At 35.6% G+C, this 26531-nt stretch overlaps 1 pseudogene; it reads right to left on the bottom strand.

The window, feature by feature from the left end:
* Positions 1-3557: 3557 nt before the first annotated feature.
* The window catches only part of LOC114631930, a 29422-nt pseudogene continuing 6448 nt past the window's right edge, over positions 3558-26531 (bottom strand).

Here is a 26531-nt window from a genome sequence, read left to right as displayed (position 1 = left end):
GGACTGAAGGAGTTGAAGGGGTTTGCAACCCCATAGGAAGAACAGTATCAACCAACCAGAGCTCCCAGAGCTTTCAAGGACTAAACCCCCAACCAAAGAGTACACGAGAAGGGACCCACGGCTCCAGCTGCATATGCAGCAGAGGATGGCCTTGTCTGGCATTAATGGGAGGAGAAGCCCTTGGTCCTGTGAAGGCTCGATGCACCAGTATAGGGGAATTCGATAGTGGTGAGGCAGGAGAGGGTGAGTGAGAGAACACCCTCATAGAAGCAGCTGGAGGGGGTTGGGATAGGAGGCTTCTGGGGAGGAAACCAGGGAAAAGGGATAACATTTAAAATGTACATAAAGAAAATATCCAATAAAAAATAAATAAATAAATCATGAAGTTTGCAGGGAAATTTATGAAACTAGAAAAAAATTATCCTGCTTAAGGTATCTCGGACTCAGAAACACAAGCATGGCATGTACTCACTTATACATTGATATTAGCTCTAAAGTAAAAGATGTTAATGCTACAGTCCAAAGGGTCAGAGAGACTAAGTCAAGTTTAGGAGGGCTAAAGGTATGAACACATGCATCTTCCTGGGAAGGGGAAAAAGAATAGATATTGTGGGTCGATTGAGGGTGAGAAGAGATGGGAACAGGAGTGATTGTATTTGGGAAAGATGGAGGAAGAGTGTAGTTGGAAAGGAAACTGTAATGTGTGCATGGGGCCATATTTTGGAGATGAGGTAGTCTGAGACCTATTGTAATGGAAATCTCATGGAATCCATGACTGTGACCCTAACTAAGTCTCCTAGTAATTGGAGCAAGTGTAGCTTTATTTTATTTTATTTTATTTTATTTTATTTTATTTTATTTTATTTTATTTTATTTTATTCATTCATTCATTCATTCATTCATTTTGTTTTTTTCTCAAGACAGGGTTTTTCTGTGTAGCCCTGGCTGTCCTAGAACTCACTCTGAAGACCAGGCTGGCCTCGAACTCAGAAATCCACCTGCCTCTGTCTCCCAAGTGCTGGAATTAAAGGCGTGCACCACCACTGCCCTGCTCACATGTAGCGTTAAAAGGCCATTGTTGCAGGATATTTGATCACATTGTGAACCCCAAGATTGTGAACTTAAAAAAATCCTGTTTCTTATTGTGGTATGGCTCAGATCTATGAAATACCTTTAACCCAAGTGCTTTCTGTAAACAAGTAGGTGTGGTGGGAATCAGCTCTACTGCATTTATTTAACCGAAGACTTTTCTATAAGCCAAAACTAAAGTCAATGATAGATCAAGAACCTGATGAGAAGGAGTGAACATAGGAAATCCCAGGGAAGGGAAAGGAGGGTATATGAGTTGAAAGGTATTTAAGACAGTTTGGAGAAGGAGAAGGGTATTTGAAACAATGGAAATACAAGAAATGAACAATAAAGAACTATTTTATCACGAGTTGTGGTTCTAAAATGTACACAGTGGTTATATGAACTGTGTGTAGATGTGCATACTATCTCTCTGTGTATATTGTTGTGGATTCAAAGAGATGATAGAAAAATTTAAAACCAAATTATTAGCACATGTCTACTGCAACTGAAGATTGATAAGTTTTAAATTAAAATGGCTGTATATTCATATATACTATGTTGAATTATAGATATATATGTACATGTATAACATAATACCCTCTGCCTTCTTCTCTCTCCAGATAAATGTAGCTGCTCTTTACTGCTTTGTGGAATTTTCTTCACACATTTCATACTCCTGATTTAGCCCTTTATCACTAGATAGGAGAGAAAGAAGGAGAGGAGAAAGATACATATCCTTGAATCAAATGGACTTCTTTCTTCTTTGAGAATGGCTAACAACAAACTGAAGTCAACTCTTCAGAATGGCCAATAATCTATACCCTCTGAAAATTTCCCAGAATTCCAAATCTCCTACAATCACAAAAACTATCTGCAGCTGGCAAAACCATACTTCTGCTTGAGCATGAGGCAAATATATGGTTGGCTGCTGTGAACAGTCCAAAGCAGGCCCACATCCTTATGCCTGTATTTTTTAAAGAAACAAATACTCCAGAATTCACACTACATAAAAGCAGTTTAATTACTCCAATATATTTATTTTTAGGTCAGAAGAATGGGAAAATGAAGAGGAATATAATATCTCTATATTTTTGTTTCCAACTTTGCAAATACATTAAATTTGTTATGTGTGTCAATGATAAAATTGCCTTAAATAACAGTATCTCATTATTATCAGATGTTTATTACACTCCAAAACATGTATTTTGGAAAAAAGCCACAGACCATGTCTACATGTTTGCAAGACATCTAACTGAACAATACTTAATTGCTAAGATACTTTATCAGCATTCGTAGCAACAGACAGTAGCTCTAGAACTTGAGTGGTACAGTCTTTTATGCAAACTAGTCACACAATAAAAATCAAGTGCACTAATGAGGAATGTTACTTTTTTTTTATAGCCTTTACTAGTGATGCAGAACACATATACAGGATTTGTACATGGCTTATCATACAACCCAATATCTTTCATGTAAGCAGAAATATAACTTACATGGGTATCAAATAATACTTACTATAGGTATATTATTACATTTTAAAAATCCTGTTTAAAGTATATGAAAAAGAAACATTTCACTTTGCTAAAAGACTCATTTTTCAGAATACATAGATTAAGAAGGTTAGATTAATAATGTTATATATTATTCTAAAGTCAAAAGATGAGACAAAAAAGTGACAGTCCTTGGTCTTTATCAACTCACAGTATATTGCTCAATAAAAAACATTTGCATCTCATTTTCTTTTACTTATAAAAATGATTCCATTATCTTCACATGGCAGAATATGACGAAGTTATTAATTTGTCCAAAGTAAAATAATTTTAAGTGATAGTATGGAGAATTAAATTTAATTTTACCTCTCCAAGTTGTAAATTTTCAGGTAGTAGAGATTACATAAATTGTTTTCAGAAATAATTGTTTCAAAGTTTTAAGGGCATTAAATGTTAACAGACATTGTTCTAAGATTAGCCCTCTCTATATTACCATTTTACATTTTAGCATAGTTAATGAAATTCAATGCAATGATTTGATTATGTCTGAAATTTAAGACGTATTTCTCTGAAGAATGCTGTTAATGCCAGCAATTGCAACACACTTCACTTCCTCTGTCTTACACGTTCAAACTGCTATTACAAAATATTTTCATTTTGTGACTATTCTATTTGAAATGCTAATAAAAAGAAATATTTAGAATTTGAGGATCAAAGGAACATTTGGTATCATATAGTACAACTGCAAATTGTGCTAGTAAAAACAAAACAAGTTCTAGAGAAATTGAGTAACTAATGAAATATCAGTGTTTATGTAAAAGCAATTTGGGGTTTAAATATACTTGATCTCTGCCTTATTGTATAAAAATGCATAAGGAATAGTGAGGAATCACCATGCAGACTCAGTTTCATTACTTTTCTGGCTTTTGTATCATAACTACTTTTAATGCTATGTTTTAAATAAAAAAAATCATGCAAGTTTATTTTAATATAAATTTATTTAAATGACTTTGAACACATCGTGTCCTTGGGTTTCATCCTTTCATCAAACTGCCCTGCCATGAGACAGCCAAGTTCAATAGCCATTTTACTTAAGGTTGATCCTTTGTGTGTGTGTGGAGGGCAATCTTATGTGTTTTGTCACATCCTATGAGAAGATTTAGAGCTGTCACCATTACTACAGACTAGTTTCTTAGCTTGCAGATCCTTTCCGTGTTAGCCTGGATCCCCAACACACAGTTTTATGTGAAGGAAAGTGAAGCATCACCCATCATCTTTGCTGAATATAACATTCTTCATCATCATGAGTGATGATTAAGCATTTAAATCAAAATGTCAATGGCTGTTTCCAACACTAATAGCAGTGTGATTCCCCATGATGTGAGGTACTGTAGTCATTGATTCACATTGAGTAGGGGTAAACTTGCCTGGCATGATGCTGCTTCCTGCATAATTTTTAGGCAATATTAGCTCTCTCATGCCTGCTCAAGGATCAGAATCTAGAAAATGAGTATCATTTTCTGTCTTCATAAGATTACAGGCAGAAGTGTTCCTGGCCCTACTAAGCCCTGAGAGTATCATGAACAGCCAGCGCCTCAAATTTATTTGAAGCAGTGACAAAGGACGAGCCTGTGAGTGCAGCTACTTTTGCAGTCTTTTCTGCAAAGAAAATAATGTTTAAGCTAGTCCCAATAGCAGTGCCTCCAGCTGTGAGTTCATAGATTCTTGCCATGGCAGCTTTGATTCTTGGCATTGCATATTGGATGTGTTGCGCACAACCAGTAACGGTGGTCAATGATTAAGTGGAATAACACCCTGTGTAAGAGTTTATCCAAATTTGATTAGTGCAAATTCTAGATTTTGCACTGAAGCACATCATGCAGCTTCTGTAGTTCTGGTAACATGACCTAGTGAACTTCCACCGAAACGGCAAATATACGTGGCTGTGGGGTAAGTATAAATGAAATCTTGGATTTACCTCATGTGCTGCTTTCATTATTGCACTAGCAATCTTTGGATCAAGACCACAATCCTGATTTACTTCAAAAGCAGCTCACTTCAAGATGCCAATAGCTTTAATGACTGAAATTGGCATCTGTCCCACCCTCAATCTGTAAGTTCTTTGTAGATCTCATGGTCTTTGCATCATAATAGTTATTAGTTGTGACCTTCATTTGACTAATAGTATCATAGCCAATATGGAAGGCATTTCAGCTTGCCATTTGAGCAGTGTTTAGATCCCAGCACAAGAGGACAGCCTTTGCCCCTGAGTCTCCATCTGAGGCCTATCTGCCTGTAGAAGGTGCAGGAGTGCACTTAGTATGTGATGCTGAGGCATGTGGATGGCAGTCTGAGCTAAGGCCACAACCCTGCATCAATTTATGATGTGTTTTTAAAAGTAACTAGTAAGAGCCCAGAAAATATTCTGTGAGAAAATATATACGATTAGATAAGTAGCACCTGAGTAGTAATAAATTAATTTTAAAGTAGTTTTTTTGAGTTTAATAACCATTACAAGTGCTATGGGACATTGAAAAACAATTAATTAGCTGTACATAGAATTATTGACAACAAATCATTGAAGAAACACGAGAACTATAGTATTTGGGAATACTAATCACACAAAAATAATATATATTTCAAGGATATAAACATTATAGGATGCAACAAGTTTAGTTACTACCCATAGTATTATGTGGCGACAAGGAAATTGGGGTGTATATTGAAGTAAATATTTATGTAACACCGTTTTAAATAAAAATGAAAAAACAAAAACAAAAGGGAGACCTTGTTCAGCCTTCTTATTTGAGAAGAATTTTTGAGGTTCCTATATGAGTTCCAAAAGCCAATCAAACCATATAAATACCTTTTAATGTTCTCTAATATAATAAAACTACTTATTCGAAAGTAATTGTAAGCAATGGATGATAAATCAATAGACAATGGAAGAAATTAGCACAAAGCCTTTATCATAGGCTGGTATCACTGTCTTCAGCTTTCTAATCTATTAAACCTCGGGCCCAAATAGTGTCCTTTCCTTTATAAATTACACAGCCACTGATGTTCTGTTATAGACTCAAAACACAATCGCAGATATGTGAGGAGGTTGATATCTTGTCTTGGGTGTCCTATGAATACCCCTAAAGATCTCAGATGATTGCCAAGGCTATTGGCTGCTTTTCAAAATATTACAGTAAAGTTCCAACAGAGAGCACTGTGAGCTAGGGAGTGCAGCCTCCCAATCACCACCACCACACACACCCTTCCCTGCCAGGGAGCAGCCAACGTATGCTAAATGTAGAGGTAGTGAAATATCACTTTGTAAATATCTTTTTGTTGAAATTCATTAGTTGCTGTATTTTAGAGGTGGAGTGATAAGCACCTTTGTGAACAATACTATCTGTATTTGTTCAGCAGTTTGGAGGACGTGCAGGGAAGCAGCAACAAAGGTTATGTAGTAGTGTGTTTATATGGGACCTTTTCAGACACCATTTCTATATACTTTCATTTCTTGCTGTATGACTAAAATTTTCAATATCTAGACTCTAGGTATTAAAGAGTTTGCAAATATATGTCAAAATAGTAAAATTAGCACATGATGTATACTGTTAAAATTCATAGAAAAGGTTGTCCTGTAGGTGACTGGAGGATAGGAATTTGTTCAGCTGTTTCTAGGCATTACATATGCCTACATTTGTCTACTGGTTTGAAGGCAGAGAGATGGGAGAAGAGAGTGGGCTGAAACTCAAATGGTTATATTTAGAAGATACCTCAGATCATAACCATTACTTTGCATACAGGTTTATTTACCCATGCCATGTGAATAGCAAATAAGTTCTTACATGAAATATCTAATCTTTGTAGATATTTGAAAGTGCTTGATACATTTAAAGGTATAAGTAGTATAATAATATTGCATAAATAGTTTTTAATGCCTTGCTTGTTCTTTGGTTATTTGTGTTTATTGTCTTGCTTATTCCTTGACTATTTGCATCTATTGTATTGCTAGACCCTCAACCTAGAACTGACCTTAATACATGCATGTAATCAAATAAAACCATAAAGGAGGAGGGGGGATGGGATAGGAAGTTCTAGGGAGGGGAAATGGGGAAAGGGAATAACATCTGAAATGTAAATAAATAAAATATCCCATAAACAAAAGAAAAAAACTGGGCAAATACTATGTTAACCCAATGCTGATAACAGTATACCAGCTATACTTATTCAGTAGATTGAGGAGGTTGGCCTATACCAGCCTATCTTCAAAAGGATTCCATTAGTGTGCTAGACATTTCTAGTTTACCCATCACCCTGTGTGTTGTGTGCATCTCATTTAACTTTGCTATACTGTATATACTGTACATACTGGACAAAGGTGTCCTATAATATCTAGTCTCTAGGTACTAAGAAGTTGCCAATGTATGACAAAATAGAGTCAGTAAACTCATGTACTCTATATACTCTGTGTTAGCAAGGGCGTCTTCTGAAGAGTTGTGAAAGTGTATCATTAAAGTGACAGGAGCCTGTGTCACAGATACTGGAGAGAGGCTGAAGGGAAAAACATTCAGAGAACAGAATGTTCTCACCAGAAGATACTTTGAGATCTAACCATTGTTATGTGCTACATGTGTATGGTTTCAAAACTACTGTGTATATAGGGGATTTATCTCCTCATCTAAAACATATAGTCCTTCTAGGTGTTTAGATGTGAAAAAAGTATGTTAAAAGCAAACATAGTAAATAATACATGTTGTAGATTCTCCTGTTTAAACTGATGGTAAAATGCTATTTTTGAAATTAGAAAGAGAAAACCACTTCTGAGCAGTACAGCCTTGCTTATGTAGGTTTCAGAGGGAGGAAGAAAGAAAATGAATGAAGAGCCTAATGCTAATAATGTAAATTTGGAAATACAAGAGTGGCCAGTGTTTCTTTTATCTGTGCATCTTATTTTGCAAATGTAGAGAAGCTACATGTGAGAATTTGCAGAACTCAGTATTCCTAGACAATAAAGAGGTGCCAATGTGTGAGACAAAGAAGAGTTAGTGAAAAGACATGTTTGTAAATTACATTAAAATTTGTAGGAAATAAAAACCTCTTCTTAAAACCACTTATGACATGAAACTGTTAATATCTCCCCAGAACATGACAGTTGCATACATGTAGCCCCTGGTTGGAGAGAACTGGAAGAGGGTCTAGACCAGAACATTACTGTTTAGAAGGCAGTTTCTGACGACAGCCTTTGTTAGGTATAAAGTGTATTCACTGCAGTGTACACATATATGCTGGGGAAACTGAACTGCTTATTGGGAACATCTGGTCTCTAGACTTTTAAGTACATAATAGACTTTGGTATAGTAATGCATGCCTTTAACTCTAGGCTGAGGCAGGTGGATCTCTGTGTTCTGGGACAGCCAGAGTTATATAGACTTTATCTCAAAACAGTAAGAAGGTGTGCATAACGGACTGATAATGTGGCTCAGAATGTAAAGGTGCTTGCCATCAAGCTGGTGACATGATTTTGATTTCTAGGATCCACTTGATAGGAGCAAAGTAATTCACAACTTGTCTTTTACCCTCCACGTAAATGGAGTGGCACACATGTGCACACATGCATATACTAATGCATAAACGCAAAACATGGTAAAAATAGAGGGCTGACACCACTTTTTATGATTGTTTTGTTATTTCATAGGAATGATCACACTGGGGAAATGGAGGTTAAACTTGGCCTTTGAGCAGATGCTGTTCCCAGGAGATGGAAGTGGGCTAGGACAAAGATTAGTGCTCAGAAAAGGGCACTGTAGCTGATGGTGTTTCAGATTTTCTAGCCATTGATTAGGTGTGCATTTCAGCTAATGTTGTCAGGTAGTAGAGGTAAGTCCCAGTGCCTAAAGGATGTTAGAATTAGCAAAAGCATCAGTAAATGTCCTGCTAGTCTTTTGGGAGGACTGTCTTCTGGGTGTGGCCTTTGTTAATCCTCTCACTAGCATCATCAGGATTTAGGAATTGTGCAGGGAAGAGGATGGATGAAGGAAAGACTTTGCTAGCACCACTACATCCAGAAGACAGCTCATAGCTGTACCCAGGGTTCCATATGTGCATTTTGGTAAAATACTTGTGCTCATTGTGCACAGAGTTCATTCCTCCTCATCTGAACATTATGCCCTTAAGGAGAGAACATGGTTAAAAGTGGATATGGGAGAATTGACAAAGAGGGTTCCTCTTGAACATGGAATTGTTAAGCCATGTCTATACAGTGTGAGGAAATTCATGCTACTAGGCTGACTGGAGGGGACAGAGAGCGATTCATAGGGCAAGATCTGCAGGTGTATTGAGATTAACAGCCTGAAAGTCCTTGCTATAGGTACATATCCCAGTGGCTCCAATGGTATACAATTATTGAGCAAGAACACCTCTTCTTCTACATATGCTAGTATATAGAGATGATGACAAGCTTAGGAATGCTATACTTAGTATGGGCTGTTGCTATGTTTTCCTATGAGCTGAGCACTGAGCAAATGCAAAATTTAATTGTAACTTTACCAGTATGTCTATCTAGAGGCCTGATGCCATTTTTGTCTTCTATGATTTTTTTTCCCAAGGAAGACAGGATTAGAATTTTTCTGACAGATTAAGATGACATGGTGTATTCTTGATTATCAAAATACCTGTGTAGTGTGAGGAGTTTAGTTGGTGAATATTCACAATTTGGGGAAAAGCATGGCATATACTATATGACCTCAATTACCTAAGCGTATATATACATGCATTATCTAGAACTACACATTGAGTTGAGATGCTTGTGTCTGGGTGACTTTGTTCTTGCCTTCTTGTGTTTTGTTTATTGTATTGCATATAGTAAAAAATAAACTAATGTTTCTTTTAAAAGCTTAAAAAACATGAAATAAGGTCCTCTTGCTAAGACACTATCTACACATCCTATTGAACACAGAGCAGTTGTGCTAGTATTGAACTAGCACCTTCACTGCTACTAACTACTGTTTGTGGTACTGGAAGTTGCTCTGTATGCTACTGGAAAGGAATGGTAAACACCAACACAGGTACAAACCCTTAAGTCCACAATACAAACCATCTGCATGATATTCTGGTGCAACAGTGGCAAAAAAGTTGTGAGGATAACCAACTATTATCTGATTAGATTTAAGTTGGATTAAGTTCCATGAGATAAAATGTGTTTGACATCCTTCTAGTAGCCAAGAACCTGAGACTAGACAGACCATGAACCTAGGGGAAAACAAAATACTATGTATCATTCTGCTAAAGAAGTACTCTAAAATGACTCTTCACAACATTCAGCTATACGCCATAGATCAGTGTCTCAACCAGTCAGCATCAGAAAAGCTTCTTCTTGCAAAAGATAGGGACTAATAAATACACTGACCCACAACTGGACAATGTGCAGAAATTGAGAGACCTTAGATCATTGAATATTAAATGAGCTGTCTTCGTAAAACCCCTTCTCTCAAGTTTCATGTGGAAGAGGAGGTAGAAAAATTGCAAAACCCAGTGGGGATAAACAACACCAAGGAAACAGGAAACAGCACCTTCCAGATATAACAGGACTAGAATATGAAGTCATAGAGGCTGTGTCAGAATGTACAGAGTCTAAGCCAGATGGGGTCCCAGAACTGAGAAGGAAAGAAGACACAGGCTCTTACTTGGTCAGACTCCTATCCCTATCCAACGGACTATGTAAGTGTTAACCACTCTCAAAGGAAACGTTCATTTCTGTAACAGAGTCTTACTAGGTATACAAACCACAATTAAGTTCATGCCCATATCCAGTAGTAGATGGCCAATATAAAACAAATTCAATGGTATTTTTGGATATTTTACTTCATTTCTTAATGTTTTATTTGGGCATTAAAAATAAAAACCTTACCGGTATTTTGCTTAAATATTATGGTTTCTAATTTAGAGATTTCATGTTTTATTTGTGTGCATGTGACCCCCCCACTGTGTGTATGTGTGCGTGTTGTGTGTGTGCGTGAGCATGTGTATGTTTCTTAGGCTTTTTCTTCTTTTTCAGTTTCATTTTACTCTGGTGTGTTTGGTTTTTATTTGCATATTTGAATTTATCAAATTCAAGTAATATTTGTATCATAAATAACTTCTAATGTTAATATGTAGATAATAGAAAATTTACTCAATTCGTTCATTATCAAAATGTTCTCCATTCCTATAAAATTACAAATGAAAAATGGACCTAATTCAGTTTTTCACACTCTTCATTAAAGCATGGTTAATTTAGCTTATACATACAAAGGAGAACTGTAATTCATTCTAAGGAAAATTCTCACTAAGAAAAGTTTCTAAGACTAATACAGGTGTATACCCATAGGTGTACATACATAAGTAATTATATATATATGAAATATTTTCTATTAGAGTGAGCAGCCTGTGTGAGGAAAAATTACTATGTGCTTGTTTCTAACATTTTGTACGTGTTGGAGTAAGACAATCCTGTTTTTTTGAAATTTTTTAAAATTTTTAATTCAATATTTTATTTATTTACATTGCAGATGTTATCCCCTTTCCCTAGCCCCCCATAAACCACCTATCCCATCCCCCCTCCTCCTTTTTGCTTTTATACCATTTAAATGATATGGAAGTATTAAATTCAGTTCTAGGTTGAGGAACTAGCAATACAATAGATCCAAATAGTCAAGGAACAAGCAAATAAACCCAGATAGTTAAAGAAGAAGCAAGACAATAAACAGAATCCCTGTGATCACTATTTCTAAGGGCTTATCAGGATGACCAAAATATCTGAGTCTACTTACAAGCCTGTTCTAAATAATTTTTCTGCTCCCACACATACTCATTCATTGATATCAGATTAATATCCCAAATAATAGATGTTACTATTCACATAATATATTAACAATTATCATCAGAACGTCTTTGAAAATATTAAATTCAAAATCATATATCATGATGCTAATGATTGATCAATAAATATATTTAGAAATATTTATAAATTTATATCTTCAAATTTGAAATAGAATAGGCAAAAGATGTATAAGTTGATAGTATATTTACAGCTTTCAGGATGAAGATAAATAAATTTAGATAGATAAACTATGTCATAATTTTTAGTCTCCTTTCTATTGATGGCTAGCAATTTTTTTCTTTTTTTATTGGATGTTTTATTTACATTTCATATGTTGCCCCCTTACCCCATCCCCCACCCACCCAGGAACCCCCTATCCCCTCACCCCTCCTCCTTCTTCTCTGTGGATGTAACCTCTATCTAACCCCCCAATCCCACCTCCCCACTTTCAAAAATTCCACCCCCTGGGGCGTCCAGCCTTCATGAGGTCAAGGTTCTCTTCTTCCACCTATGCCCAGCAGGGCCCTCCACTCTTACATATTCACCTAAAGCACTGGATCCCTCCCTAAGTGCTCCCAGGCTGGTGGTTTAGACCCTGGGAGCTCTGGTTGGTTGGTATTGTTGCTCTCCTCATGGTGCTGCAAATCCTTTCAGCTCCTTCAGTTTTCTCTCTAACTCCTCCATTGAGAACCCCATGATCAGTTCAATGGCTAGTTGTGAGCATCTGCCTCTGAATATGTCAGACTCTTGAAGACCTCTGAGGAGACATCCATATCAGGCTCTTATCAGCATGCACTTCCTGATTTCCACATCAGTATCTACCTTTGGTGACTGCACATGGAATAGATACTCAGGTGGAGTGGTCTTCAGACGGCCCCTCCTTCAGTTTCTGTCCCTCACTTTGTCTCCATATTTGCTCCCTTGAGTATTTTGTTGTTCCTTCTAAGAAGGACCGAATCACCCCCACTTAGTCTTCCTACTTAATGAGCATCATGTGGCCTGTGAGTTGCATCTTGGGCATTTCAAGGTTCTAGGCTAATATCCAATAATCAGTGAGTGAATACCATGTGTGTTCTTTTGTGATTGGCTTACCTCACTCAGGATGATAATTTCTAGTTCCATCCATTTACCTAGGAACCTCTCGAATTCATTGTTTTTAATAGCTGAGTAATACTCCATTGTGTAAATATACCACATTTTTTGAATCCATTCCTCAGTTGATGGACAACTGGGTTCTTTCCAGCTCCTGGCTATTATAAATAAGGCTGCTATGAACATAGTTGAGCATATGTCCTTGTTATATGTTCGAGCATCTTCTGGGTATATGCCTAGGAGTGGTATAGCTGGATCCTCAGGTCCAATTTTCTGAGGAACCGCCACACTGATTTCCAAAGTGGTTGCACCATCTTGCAGTCCCACCAACAATGGAGGAGTGTTCCTCTTTCTCCACACCCTCGCCAGCATCTACTATCACCTGAGTTTTTAATCTTAGCCATTCTGACTGGTGTGAGGTGGAATCTCAGGGTTGTTTTGATTTGCATTTCCCTGACAACTAAGGATGCTGAACATTTCTTTAGGTGCATTTCTTTAGTGGATTACATTGATGGATTTCCGAATATTGAACCATCCCTGCATTCCTGGGATAAAACCTACTTGATCATGATGGATGATTGTTTTGATGTGGTCTTGGATTCGGTTTGCTAGAATTTTATTGAGTATTTTTGCATCGATGTTCATAAGGGAGATTGGTCTGAAGTTCTCTTTCTTTGTCGGGTCCTTGTGGGGTTTGGGTGTGAGTGTAATTGTAGCTTCATAGAACGAATTGGGTAGTGTTCCTTCTGTTTCTATTTTGTGGAATAGTTTGAAGAAAATTGGTGGTATTAGGTCTTCCTTCAAGATCTGATAGAATTCAGCACTAAAACCATCTGGTCCTGGGCTTTTTTTAGTGGGGAGACTTTTAATGACTGCTGCTATTTCCTGAGAAGTTATGAGACTATTTAGATGGTTTATCTGCTCCTGGTTTAACTTTGGTACCTGGTATCTGTCTAGGAAATTGTCCATTTCATCCAGGTTTTCCAGCTTTGTTGAGTATAGGCCTTTGTAGTAGGATCCGATGATTTTTTGAATTTCTTCAGTTTCTGTTGTTATGTCTCCCTTTTCAGTTCTGATTTTATTAATTTGGATACTGTCTCTGTGCTCTCTGGTTAATCTGGCTAACGGTTTATCTATCTTGATTTTCTCAAAGAACCAGCTCCTGGTTTCATTGATATTTTGTAATGTTCTTTCTGTTTCTATTTGGTTGATTTCTGCCCTGAGTTTGATTATTTCCTGCCTTCTACTCCTCCTGGGTGTATTTGCTTCTTTTTGTTCTACAGCTTTTAGTTGTGCAGTCAACTTGTTAGTGTGTGCTCTTTCCACTTTCTTTTTGTAGGCACTTAGAGCTATGAGCTTTCCTCTTAGCACTGCCTTCATGGAGTCCCACAAGTTTTGGTATGATGTATCCTCATTTTCATTGAATTCTAAAAAGTCTTTTATTCCTTTCTTTATTTCTTCCTTGACCAAGTCATCATTGAGAAGAGAGTTGTTTAGTTTCAATGTGCACATGGGTTTTCCATTGGTTTTGTCATTATTAAAGACCAGTCTTAGTCCGTGGTGATCTGATAAGATGCAAGGGATTATTTCAATCTTTTTGTATCTGTAGAGGGTTGTTTTGTGACCAATTATATGGTCTATTTTGGAGAAGGTACCATGAGGTGCTGAGAAAAAGGTATATTCTTTTGTTTTAGGATGAAATCTTCTATAGATGTCTGTTAAGTCCATATGTTTCATAACTTCTTTTAATGTCAAAGTGTCTTGGTTTAGTTTCTGTTTCCATGATCTGTCCATTGCTGAGAGTGGGGTGTTGAAATCCCCCACTATTATTGTGTGAGGTGTAATGTGTGTTTTGAGCTTTAGTAAAGTTTCTTTTATGTATGTAGGTGCCCTTGCATTTGGAGCATAGATGTTCAGAATTGAGAGTTCACCTTGGTAGATTTTTCCTTTGATGAGCATAAAGTGTCCTTCCTTATCTTTTTTGATAAATTTTGGATGAAAGTCGATTTTATTTGATATTAGAATGGCTACTCCAGCTTGTGTCTTGGGACCATTGGCTTAGAAAATTGTTTTCCACCCTTTTATTCTGAGGTAGTGTTTGTCTTTGTCACTGAGGTGTGTTTCCTGTATGCAGCAAAATTCTGGGTCTTGTTTGTGTATCCAGTCTGATAGTCTGCGTCTTTTTATTGGGGAATTGAGACCATTGATGTTAAGAGATATTAAGGAAAAATGATTGTGGCTTCCTGTTATTTTTGTTATTAGAGGTAGAATTATGTTTGTATAGTTATCTTCTTTTGGGGTTGTTGGAAGATTACTTCCTTGCTTTTTCTAGGTTGTAGTTTCCCTCCTTGTGTTGGCATTTTCCATCAATTATCCTTTGAAGTGCTGGGTTTGTGAGAAGATATTGTGCAAATTTGGTTTTGTCATGGAATATCTTGTTTTCACCATCTATAGTGATTGAGAGTTTTGCTGGGTATAGTAATCTGGGCTGGCAATTGTGTTCTCTTAGGGTCTGTATGATGTCAATCCAGGCTCTTCTGGCTTTTATAGTCTCTGGTGAGAAGTCTGGTGTAATTCTTATAGGTCTGCCTTTGTATGTTACTTGACCATTTTCCCTTACTCCTTTTAGTATTTTTTTCTTTGTTTTGTGCATCTGATGTTTTGATTATTATGTGACAGGAGGTATTTCTTTTCTGGTCTAGTCTATTTAGTGTTCTGTAGGCTTCTTGTATGTTTATGGGCATCTTGTTCTTTAGGCTATGGAAGTTTTCCTCAATAATTTTGTGGAAGATATTTACTGGCCGTTTAAGTTGGGAATCTTCATTCTCATCTATACCTATTATCCTTAGGTTTGGTCTTCTCATTGTGTCCTGGATTTCCTGAATGTTTTGAGTTAGGAGGTTTTTGCATTTTGAATTTTCTTTGACAACTGTGTCAATATTTTCCATGGTATCTTCTGCATTTGAGATTCTCTCTTCTATCTCTTGTATTCGGTTGGTGATGCTTGTGTCTGTGACTACTGATCTCTTTCTTAGGTTTTCTATCTCCATCGTTGTCTCCCTTTGAACTTTCTTTATTGTTTCTACTTCCAGTTTTAGATCCTGAATGTTTTTGTTTAATTCCTTCTTTGTGTTTTCTTGCATTTCTTTAAGGGATTTCTGTGATTCCTCTTTAAGGGCTTCTATCTGTTTACTTGTACTCTTCTGTATTTCTTTAAGGGAGTTACTTAATTCCTTCTTATAATCCTCTATCATCATCATGAGAAGTGATTTTAATTCTGAATCCTGCTTTTCAGGTGTGATGGGGTGTTCAGGGCTTGCTATATTGGGAGAACTGGGTACTGATGATGCCAAGAAACTTTGGTTTCTGTTGCTTATGTTCTTGCGCTTGCCTTTCGCCATCTGGTTAACTCTAGTGTTACCTGCCCTCACTGTGTAAGACTGGAGTCTGTATTTCCAGTTATCTTGTTTGTTGCAGAGCTCCTCAGAGTCCAGATGTCTCTGTGGTCTTATGCTCCTAATCTCCTGGGTGGAAGAACTCCTGGTACTCAGGCCACCTCTTGGATCTGGAAATCCTTCTGCTATGAATGCAGTGGCTCCTCTAGGATGACTCAGGAGTCAGTATCTCCACAGGACAGTAGCAGACCAACTCTGTGTCTGCCCCAGCCCAAAGGACCAGGCAGGGGCGGAAGGGAAGTAGAATTCCGGAGGGGCGGGGTTTGGGTAGCTGCTGTGTCCTGAATGTCCCTGGCTCCCAGACGTATCTCTGGGGCTTAGGGAGTGAGATGGAGTTCTTACCGGCTGCTCTGTGTGCAATGGCTCCTCGATGACTCAGGATTCAGTATCTCCACAGGACAAGAGCAGACCGACTCTGTGTCTGCTCAAGCCCAAAGGCGATGGCTAGTAATTTGATGTGGTCTTTCGATCTTAATACAAAGGCATAAGAAAATATGTCTCTTTAATGACAAAATATTGTAAATAATCTTAATCAATTTATGAAATTCTACTTAAAGAATACTTGGAAATGACTAATTTTAACAAGTGAAATATATGTTAGAGTCTGAAGGAACACATATACACCCATGCTATGTAGATGAGACTTCTAGGTCTTGAACCATATGCTGTGGTGACAGATTTAATGCTTCATAATGAGTGCTAATTAATAGTTACTGTATATCCTCATTTGCATTAAGTTGCTTTATGTTACAGTAATAAGAACCTTATGTTAATTTTATTAGAGTAGTATTAGGTTTATGACCTCCAGACTTTTCTCCATCTGTTAATTGAAATAACATTTCTTTGTGGAGGCAGAACAAAATAAATGCATTTCAATTAAGCTACTCGTTTCATAGTCATATGATTTAGTTTTTCATTATATATTTTCAGTGTCTGTGGGAGTTGGAGACTATGCAGAGGTAATGATGCTTTTATAAAATGCCTGATTCTAGTCAGGAAAATAATAAATATTTTTAATGGAAAATGTTTTGTAAATTAAATATAACGCATAACCTAGAACAAATATTCAAACATATCATTATAAAACCTCATATTTCACCTATTTATTACTTTTTATCCATATATGCTTCAAAGAAAACAAGAGTCAGGCTAGTGGGTCTGTTCAGATCGCTTCTTGTACTGTTTTGTTACTTATTTAGTTCAATTGTACTTATGGCCAATTTCCAAATCTATTTAAAAATAGGAGTAAGATCATACATCAAAGATAAACTTAATTAAAAATGTTTATTTTATGGGTATGTGTGTTTTGCCTTCCAATGTCTGTTCCATGTGTATGCAGTTCCCATGAGAGCCACAAGTGGCACTATGTACTCCAGAGATGGAGTTACTGCTGAACAGCTGGGAACTGAAATAAAGTCCTCTTCAATAACAAGTGCTCTTAATTCCTCAGCCATCTCTCTAGCCAAAGATAACCTTAATTATAAAGACATGCATGCTGAAGTAAATGAGGAAATTAAACATCTGGCATCACGACTGAATAAACATTATTTCTGACCTAATACTGTTGTCACAAAATTTTCTTATATAATCAAATTTTGACAAAAATTGTATTGTCACAAATTATTTTATATGATCAAACAGTTCATCAATAAATGCTGTACTTCCATTGATTGTGTAAATGTATTTGTTGATTCTTTATATCGAAGGAAAATATTTTCCTGCAATACATATAAAATTACTGTCAAATTTGTATTTATATTTGTTTGTCTCTGATAAATGGTCTTTTGACTTCAACATTTCATTGCTAACATCTATATTAAATATATATAACAGACTATAAATATTTTAAATATAAAATTAAGCAGCTGCCAATACCATGAGGGTGCAAATAAAGCATATTTTTAAATATTGATTTCTTTTATAAACTACAGGTCCGTAATATTCTTTCTATTTTACTTCCAACAAAATCTATCATAGTATGATATCTGTATGCTTATATATAAAGTCATAATGCCTATGAATTTACTGTCCATTAAAATATAAAAAGAAGAACAGAATAAAGACTACAATAGTGATATTTGAAGGCTAAGAGAACAAGAAATTAAAATTTCAGTCATTATGCTTAAATAGTACTAAACTATCATTCATTACAAATAATCTATAGTTAGATTACTTTTAAATCATGGAATACAAGAGAAAGTTCTTCATTTCCAAATGAAAGATACAAAATTTGGTATCCACTGAGAAGTATATAATTTAATAGGAAAGGAATAGTTATAAAACGTATTAAAATTGTGAGTAAATCATAATTAAATGCATTTATTTTAAAAAGCAAGACTAGAACAATATGCATCGTAAAATGCTGATATAAATCTCAGCTCTGACAGTGTTTTTCTTTATTAATACTTTGAATATCCCTGTAATTATGTTTTTGCATTTAGTTTTTATACTAAGAAATGTGGTGACTGTATCATTTCCCCATTGACTAGAGCCCAACCTTACAATCTTATCCAGTTGGCCAATTTAAAAAGAACTAGGTCAAAAGAAATTAAGGAAGAAAAGAGAAAAAATCTGTTCAAAGAAGAAAATGGTAACTGGTCCATGACATAAAATTTCTTATATAGAAAACAGACCATTTGAATAACAAAGGTTTTACTAGGTGGGGAGAATTAAAATGTTTCCAACTCTTTCAAGACAGGCAAGACAAAAAAAAATTCCTTGTCCTAAACACGAGTTTTGTAAGATTTGATAAAAATGACCTGTATTTGATATATCTTACAAAACGCTTCTCTTTTTATTCTAAACACTTTTTCTTCAGCCCTTCTGATACTTTTTCTGTCCTGTCTTGGAGTATGAAATTACAATGGGGAGGCAGTATTTCAGGAAATATTCTTAAAAGGATTTGCAAATGACTTCAACTTCATAAGTCTATTCTCTTTAAAATTTACTTACTACTTATGGTTGCCTGGTTTCTATTTCATGTTTAGGCATGAAAATGAAATATTTTTTTCCTCTGTCCAATGTCACAATTTAACCTATTTGATATACAATTGGTATGGGAGTTAACTACTCCACTCAGAATAAAAAATGTGCCATCTGCTGCCATAGAATACATTCAAGATTTCCCACCTTTCAGTGGCGATGATTCATCACTTATCACTGAAAAAAATTGAAGGAAAGATTGAATAATCAAATCAAAAGCAAATGCCATCTTTCAGCATTATGATTTTTTTGTTTCGAATTGACATACAAGGGAAGAATTCTGGAACTATGTACAGTCCATGGCACTGTGTAAACATGTAGAAACTTTATTGTGTGAGAAAGTGTCTATACTTTGCTCAAAAATGACAAGTAGGATAGAAAAACCAAGTGTGTTCCTAGAACCATTTTGCATTGTTAAGTACCTTTACCCTCATTTCCCTATGTAATTGTCCTCTCCATAGCTTACTGCCTCTGTCTACTAACCTAGGCTTAGTCCTGGAAACTTCTGGACTCCATACCTTCTAATCTAGGCTTAGAATTCTTCAGCTTGTGAGACTTACTGATGAATAGCTCACCCCTTCCTGGTTCTTTCTGAGCTCTTACTGAGTAGTTCAACTCAGTTGTACCAGCTCCAAGCTAACAGATTTAATCTGGCTTCTTTCTCGACTTCTGACTAAATTGCTTTGTTTGAATTCATACTAACTTTAGCAGTCTGTTCTAATTTGATTCCTTCTCATTCTCTGGCTTGTTCTGACTTCACTTGTGTCTAGCTTGTTCTCTCTTTGCAACCTATATATCACTGTCATGTGATAAAACTGCTTCCTCTCCACCCCTGCACTGCTCCCTAAAGTAGCTTCCCTTTCCTCTCTGTTTTCATGAGAGTTGGGGATATCCTATTCTGTCAAACCTTTCTCTGATACATCACGTTGCCAGCCACTCAATTAGACATCATATTTAAACAGGACTGCTTCCTTCTATAAAATAATTTACTTTCGTTGTTTGGGATTAAAGCTGTGTACTAAGGGTATGTCTGTTTTTCACCAAGAGATATATAAAGATATGTGCTAAGGACTGATCATCACAACTAGAAACAGTTATTTTTCTTTTTCAGTAAGTAACACAATCTTGGGGTTCAAAGTATGATAAAATATCCTGCAACTCTCAGTACCAGAAATATTTTTTGGTAATGCAAACCTACAATTATATGAAAACAAACCTATTTTATTACAGTACATTAGAATGTAGGACATCTGTAAAGTTAGGCACATGAAAATTGTGAAAATAAATTATTACTTTGTCTTTTCAAAATTGTAATTCATCTTTTTAATAATCTCTCCTTCATATTTTGTATTTTAACACTTGGAAATAAAAATGAAAAAGCAATAATGGAAAATGCTAAGTTAGGCAATGTTCAAACAGTTAAAGTTTTAGAAATCTACAGTTTTGGTGCATATTCAAGAATGGAGGCCCCAAGGAGGGGGAAGGCCTGGTAGGGAGAAGCACCTTCTCAGAGATGGGGTGATGCGAAGGAGGAATGAGATGAGGAACTGTGAGAGAGGAGAGCAAGAGGGGAGGCAATGGCTGGATTGTAAACAAATAAAATAAGAGAAAATAGAAAAAAAGGAGTGATGTACTAGTCCTGGTCAGATGAACAAATGATAACCATTGTTAAAAGGTTAAATACGGACCAATCATAAAAAAAAATTTAAGTATTTGATCACATTATTTTCTCATTTAAATGTTTTTCTTTTGGACTTCTAGATATGACACACCTATTTGTGTGCATGTGGATATATCTGTATATTCTGATTACAAATTTAAATGTAAATCCTCTCAGTTTCTTCAGTACATCACACAAATATGTGAGCAGAATAATCCTAAAATGTGCATTTGCTTCAGAGCAATAGAGCTTGGAGACTTTGATAAGAGAATATAGAAATATGACTTTAGATAATATAGCTAAGATAGGAAGGATTTTTCATAATTATTTTTAATATATGATTTATTTAATCTACTTGTTTTGAAAGTTTCCCAATTTCCTCATAATACATGTGCAAATAAAATAATTTGTGTTTGATATGTTCTAGGTTAAATCGTATGCATTTCAGAAAGAACTTGACTTAATATTGCCAACAGTAAGTCACCCAGGTAAAAACAATTTCTTTTTCATAAAGCAAAAGTATATTAAGTTTGTTGTGAATCTATGTCACAAGTTTTGTACTCCTTTAATTCTAAAGCTAATGACAGAAGTTGCATGAGCCTCCTTTGTCTTAGGATAAGCACAGTTTCTAGCTTACTCTTATGTAAAATGTGACAATACACTTAATCAAAGGCTTATAGTGATATGAAATAAATTAATAACTAATGCAGTAATTACATGGTAAAGGTACCTAGAAAATTAAATAAAATAATGAAAAAAGCACAATTTAGTATCTGTTTCATGAATTTCACTTGCTTATAATGTTGTAAGTCTGTAAAAAACAATATTATAAAAAGTTAGCACAACACTGGAAAAGTAATTTGAAAGATAAAATAAGCTAATTATTGGTTATTCAATAAGTGGTCAGCCTAGATAGATAGATAGATAGATAGATAGATAGATAGATAGATAGAGATATTGGCTGTGAGCATCCACATCTGTATTGGTCAGGCTCTGGCAGAGCCTCTCAGGAGACAGCTATATCAGGCTCCTGTCATCCAGATTTCAATAAAACATACACCTGAAGAACTAATTTGTAACACAAATAATTCTGTGATGTTCAGAGGAGGATATTTGGAAACAACACATCCAGAATATACAGGAAATCATCCTGAAACCTGTTTTTGCATTTGCTTTATAACTGGATACTCTGTGGCTGAACATTTAGCTTAGATTCACCCATAATCCTCTAAATGGAAATGGTAAAACAAACAGCTTTCTGTATTCAGTTTTCCTTTGTGTTTTTCCTCATGGCTATCAGCAAGCAGACACACTTATGATCTCATTGATTACTATATTGGTAGAAATGTTAATGATCTAAACCCAGCAGATGCTTGGCAGCACAGTGCAAGTTAATTTATGCTACCAACAGAAATAAAAGTTGTGTGTTGTTTGACATACACACAGAGAACTCTTCCTATAATTAAAGGTAATTACCAATGTTAGCAAATCAAAAACATCTTAGTGGAGGGGCAGCTAAATATAAATGGCAAACAGACACCAGTAGGTATACTAAAGTGATAAAGTACAGAATTTCTTGTGAGAAGATGGTAAGTCATTTTTATAGTTATTTGTCTTTTAGCATTTTTGTGTATATGTTTAATGCAAATAAATCATTTTCTACACATAGCTGCTAGCAGTGTGCATTATTTTTGGGGGTAAGCAGCACTCATTCCATGTAGTCAAAAGGAGAAAGGAAGAATAAAATGGATGAAAAAGAAATGTGGTGTGTGTTTATCAATAGAAAATAAGTCTGTGGATGTGTTCCCGTAGGATTGCTTTACTTCAGATCCTACCTTGTTTTTAAACTTTTTATAGCAGGAAAAAATTAAAATTCTATATAGAGTACAGAAACTTTTTTCTCACTACTTTTTAAGCTTCATCTTATTTTAACAAGGTTGTTTTCGTAAATATTTTGGTTTTAACTCTATTTTCTAATTTTATGAGTATATAGAGCTCATTACTTACATTTACAAAATGTTCTAAACTTCATAAAACTAGATATATATATATTTTTGTTTTATGTGTGAGTGTCATGCCTGCATATGCAGCCATATACCACATGCATGCAGTACCTGGGGAGTCCAAAAGAGAGCTTTGGCTGTTCTGAAACTGGAGTTAACAGAGAGTTGTGAACTGCCATTTGGGTTCTGGGAATCAAACCTAGATATTCTGCAAGACCTGTAAGTGAACCATCTTCAACTCTCTGACTTATACATTGATACCAAATTTACTTGGAAACAAAATTATTTTGAGACTCTGTTTATTATTTTATTTTCTCTACTTTTGGAATAAAGCACTTTTTTTGTTTTTTTTTTTTTTTTTTTTTTTTTTTTTTTTTTTGCTTTATCCTTATTCTGTAAGCTTATCCAAAGCTATGGATACTGGAGATGGTTAAGCAAATCTCTATGACCCCAGGCCAGCATGTTCAACATAGAGAGTTCCAGGACAGCCATGACTAAATGGAAAATCTCTGTCTTGAATGTCCCCATCCCCTCACCCTCAAAAGGCTTGCTCTCTTGTTGCTGGTTCCATCTCAGTGATCACCTATGGGCTCAAATTAGTTGATTCTGTGGGTTTTCTTATAGTGTCCTTTACCATTCTGGCTCCTTCAATCCTTCCTCATCTTCCACAAAATTTCTTTAGTTGCAACCAATATTTGGTTGTGGGTGTCTGCATCTGTTTTTATCAGGTGCTGGGTGGAGCTTCTCAGATGACAGTAGTGCTACGCTCCTGTCTGCAAGCATAGTGGAGTATCATTAATAGTGTCAGGGTTGGCTCTCCCCATGGGATGAGTTTCAAGTTGGGCCACTCATTGATTGGCCATTTCCTCAATCTCTTCTCCATCTTTATTCCTGCACATCTTGTAGGCAGAAAAAAATTTCGGTTGAAGGTTTTGTGGCTAGGTTGTTGTCCTCCTCCTTCCATTAGAAGTCTTCCCTGGTTACAGAATGTAGCCATTGCAGGTTTCATTATCCCCTATTGCTAGGAGTCTTAGCTAAGCTTACCCTTTTAGATTCCTGGGAGTTTCATTGGCCTAGGCTTTTTGCTCATCCCAGAAATGCATTCCCCACAGATTCCAATACTCTTTACCAATTCTTTCTTCCTTTGTTTTCTCTGTACTTGAACCTTCCTATTCCCCTTCCAGCCCCTCTCCCACCAAGGTCCCTCCCTCAGTTCACCCTCAATTTCTATTTATTTGGCCTTCTTAGTGAAATTAAAATATCTTCCTTTGTGCCCTCCTTGTTGCTTTGTTACTTGTGTGTGTGTATTGTAGCTTGATTTTCCTTTACTCTATGGCTAATATCTACTTATAAATAAGTACATACTATGTTTATCTTTCTGGATCTGGGTTGCCTCACTAAGAATTCTGATTACTCATTCTGTTATCTTATCCATTTTTAGATTGAGAGACATCTGTGTTGCTTCCAGTTTTTGGCTGTTATGAATAAAGCTGCTAGGAACACAGTTGAGCAATTGTCCATTGGTACTGTAGAACATCTTTTTGGTATATGCACACAAGTCGTACGCCTGGGTTTTGAGGTAGAACTATTTCCAATTTCATGAGAAACTGCCAAATTGATTGCCAAAGGGGTTGTACAAGTTTGCACTTCCACCAGGAGTGGTCCCACCATTCCACATCCTTGATAGTATGAGCTATCACATTAGGTTTTGATCTTAGCTATTGTGATGGATGTAGGATGGAATCTCAGAGTCATTTTGATTTGCGTTTCCGTGCAGAGGATGGACATAGGCCCCTTACACACATGTAACAGATGTGCAACTTGGTCTTTACATGTGACCCCTAAGAGCAGAAGCAGGAGCTCTCTCTGACTACATTGCCTGCCTTTGGATCTCTTTCACCTAATGAGGCTGCATTTCTAGCCTCAGTAGAAGAAGATGCACCTAGTCTTATTGCAACTTGATATGCCAAGGTGGGTTGACATACATTTCCAGGTCTGATATGTTTTATAATGAAACTATATAGGACTTTGTGAATAAACTAAAAATCCTCCAATCTTCTTTTATTCCTCTCAAACCCTAAATCCTCTATTTAAAGATTTCTTGAAGGATTAAATATTTTAGGTATTACTATTCGATCCCTAGAGGCCTAAGAATATCCTTATCCATCTTCCCAAAACACTTTGAATAGACTATTATTATATAAATATTCTCTTTGACTTTTTCTTGTATTCCTTTACCTGCAAGACTTTTAATGCTTCCTATAATATATTAAAATGTATATGCTTCTGTGTGCATGACAAGTTTTAACACTGTATTTTATACACCTATTTTATACAAGTATTTAAAATAGTAATCATACAATGATATGAAAAATTAAAACGCTAAGTTAGAGCAGGGATTAGCAAACTACAACCTAAGAGAAGATGTCATTTTATAAGTGATATTTTTATGGAAATCATCCATAGCCAATTTTATATGTGTTCTTTTTCACATTATCTATATTGTCCTCAGAATTCACCTATTTACTATCTGTACCTACATTGGAATTGTCTGTTGATCTGTGGTAAAAGAAATTGTACTAGTGTCATAACGGGAATTAAGAACATAACTGGGAATAAAGTGTACAAACTTAGTTCAAGTAGCATTTATTGCACCAAAGGCCAAATTCCTCTAGTAGTGGTGGTAGAATTTATGTGTCAAATTGACTAGGATATAATCATTAGTTACTTAATCTACCATTTAATGCAGACTGTGCTATGGAGGTATTCTGCAGCAGTTAAATCCAGAGTTAGGAGACATAAAGTAAGATAGTTTATTATTTATTTATGAGCCATTACAAATGGAGAAATCAATTTTTATATTTCCTAATGATCCTGTTACTTTATTTGAATTATGGCTGACCTGTGTGTATTGGTGACTCAAGAAATATTAAACCTCATTTTAGTAAAGAAGTTCATTTTCTTTTACAAGAATGGTTATTAAAACACATCCAAATTCACTTGTAGGAGGTTAGACCAATAGTAGTAAGATCATATTTTTTCTTAACCTAATAAAATCAGAATGACATTAAAACAATTTTTACTATGTCACCTATTTTAGTCTTATACAATACTTATTTCTTCTTACTTGAATACTGTCAGAGACAACTTAATAGTAACCCCAAATTACATTCCTCTTAAAAATCCATTATATTTTCCAGAACACTTCAGTGACATTCACAGATTTACTTTTCTTGTAGATAAAAGGTTCTGACAAATTAATTTGTACCATCATACATTTAGTTAGGGGAGGGCAAGTCAAAGCAAATCAAAATAGGAAGCAAAACCCTAAATTTCTTTGTGTTTTGTGTAATCTTTTGTTTTCTTTTATGTAAAATGAAAGACTGCCCTTTTGATTTTGCTTATCAAATAACCTTCTATTATGATTAAAGGAAAAAAACATGAAGTATTATTCTCTCAAGTATTCTGCTTTGCAAATAAGTTTCTGACCCTCACTAACATCAATATTCACAGATTTATTGTGTCATTCACCTTCCAGAATCCAAAATATAATATTGTAATGATGTTGATCTATAAGAGGACACAAAAAATCTATTTAAAAGTAGAAGTGATATTCTAAACCAAAAGTATATTTTTATTTTTATGACAGAAACATATTTGAAAGTGTAGTTAGAAAACCAAGCACACAACAGTTATTTTTTTTAAAAGAAATAAAATGACTTCTACTGGCATTCTGCTATACTCATAGACCAGTGCCTTGCTCAGCCATCACCAGAAAAGCTTCCATCTGCAGAAACCCACATCCAGAAATTGTGCAGAGAGAGATATCTTGTAATCAACTCTAAGCAGGATTTCTCCATCAAATCTCTCCCTTCAGGGATTTTGGAGCCCTGTAGATATTGAGGTGGAAAGAGTGTAAGACCC

Source organism: Grammomys surdaster, unplaced genomic scaffold, assembly GCF_004785775.1.
Source record: "Grammomys surdaster isolate TR1022 unplaced genomic scaffold, NIH_TR_1.0 369, whole genome shotgun sequence".
In the NCBI taxonomy this organism is placed as follows: domain Eukaryota; kingdom Metazoa; phylum Chordata; class Mammalia; order Rodentia; family Muridae; genus Grammomys; species Grammomys surdaster.
This window is presented reverse-complemented; position numbering and strand designations above follow the sequence as displayed.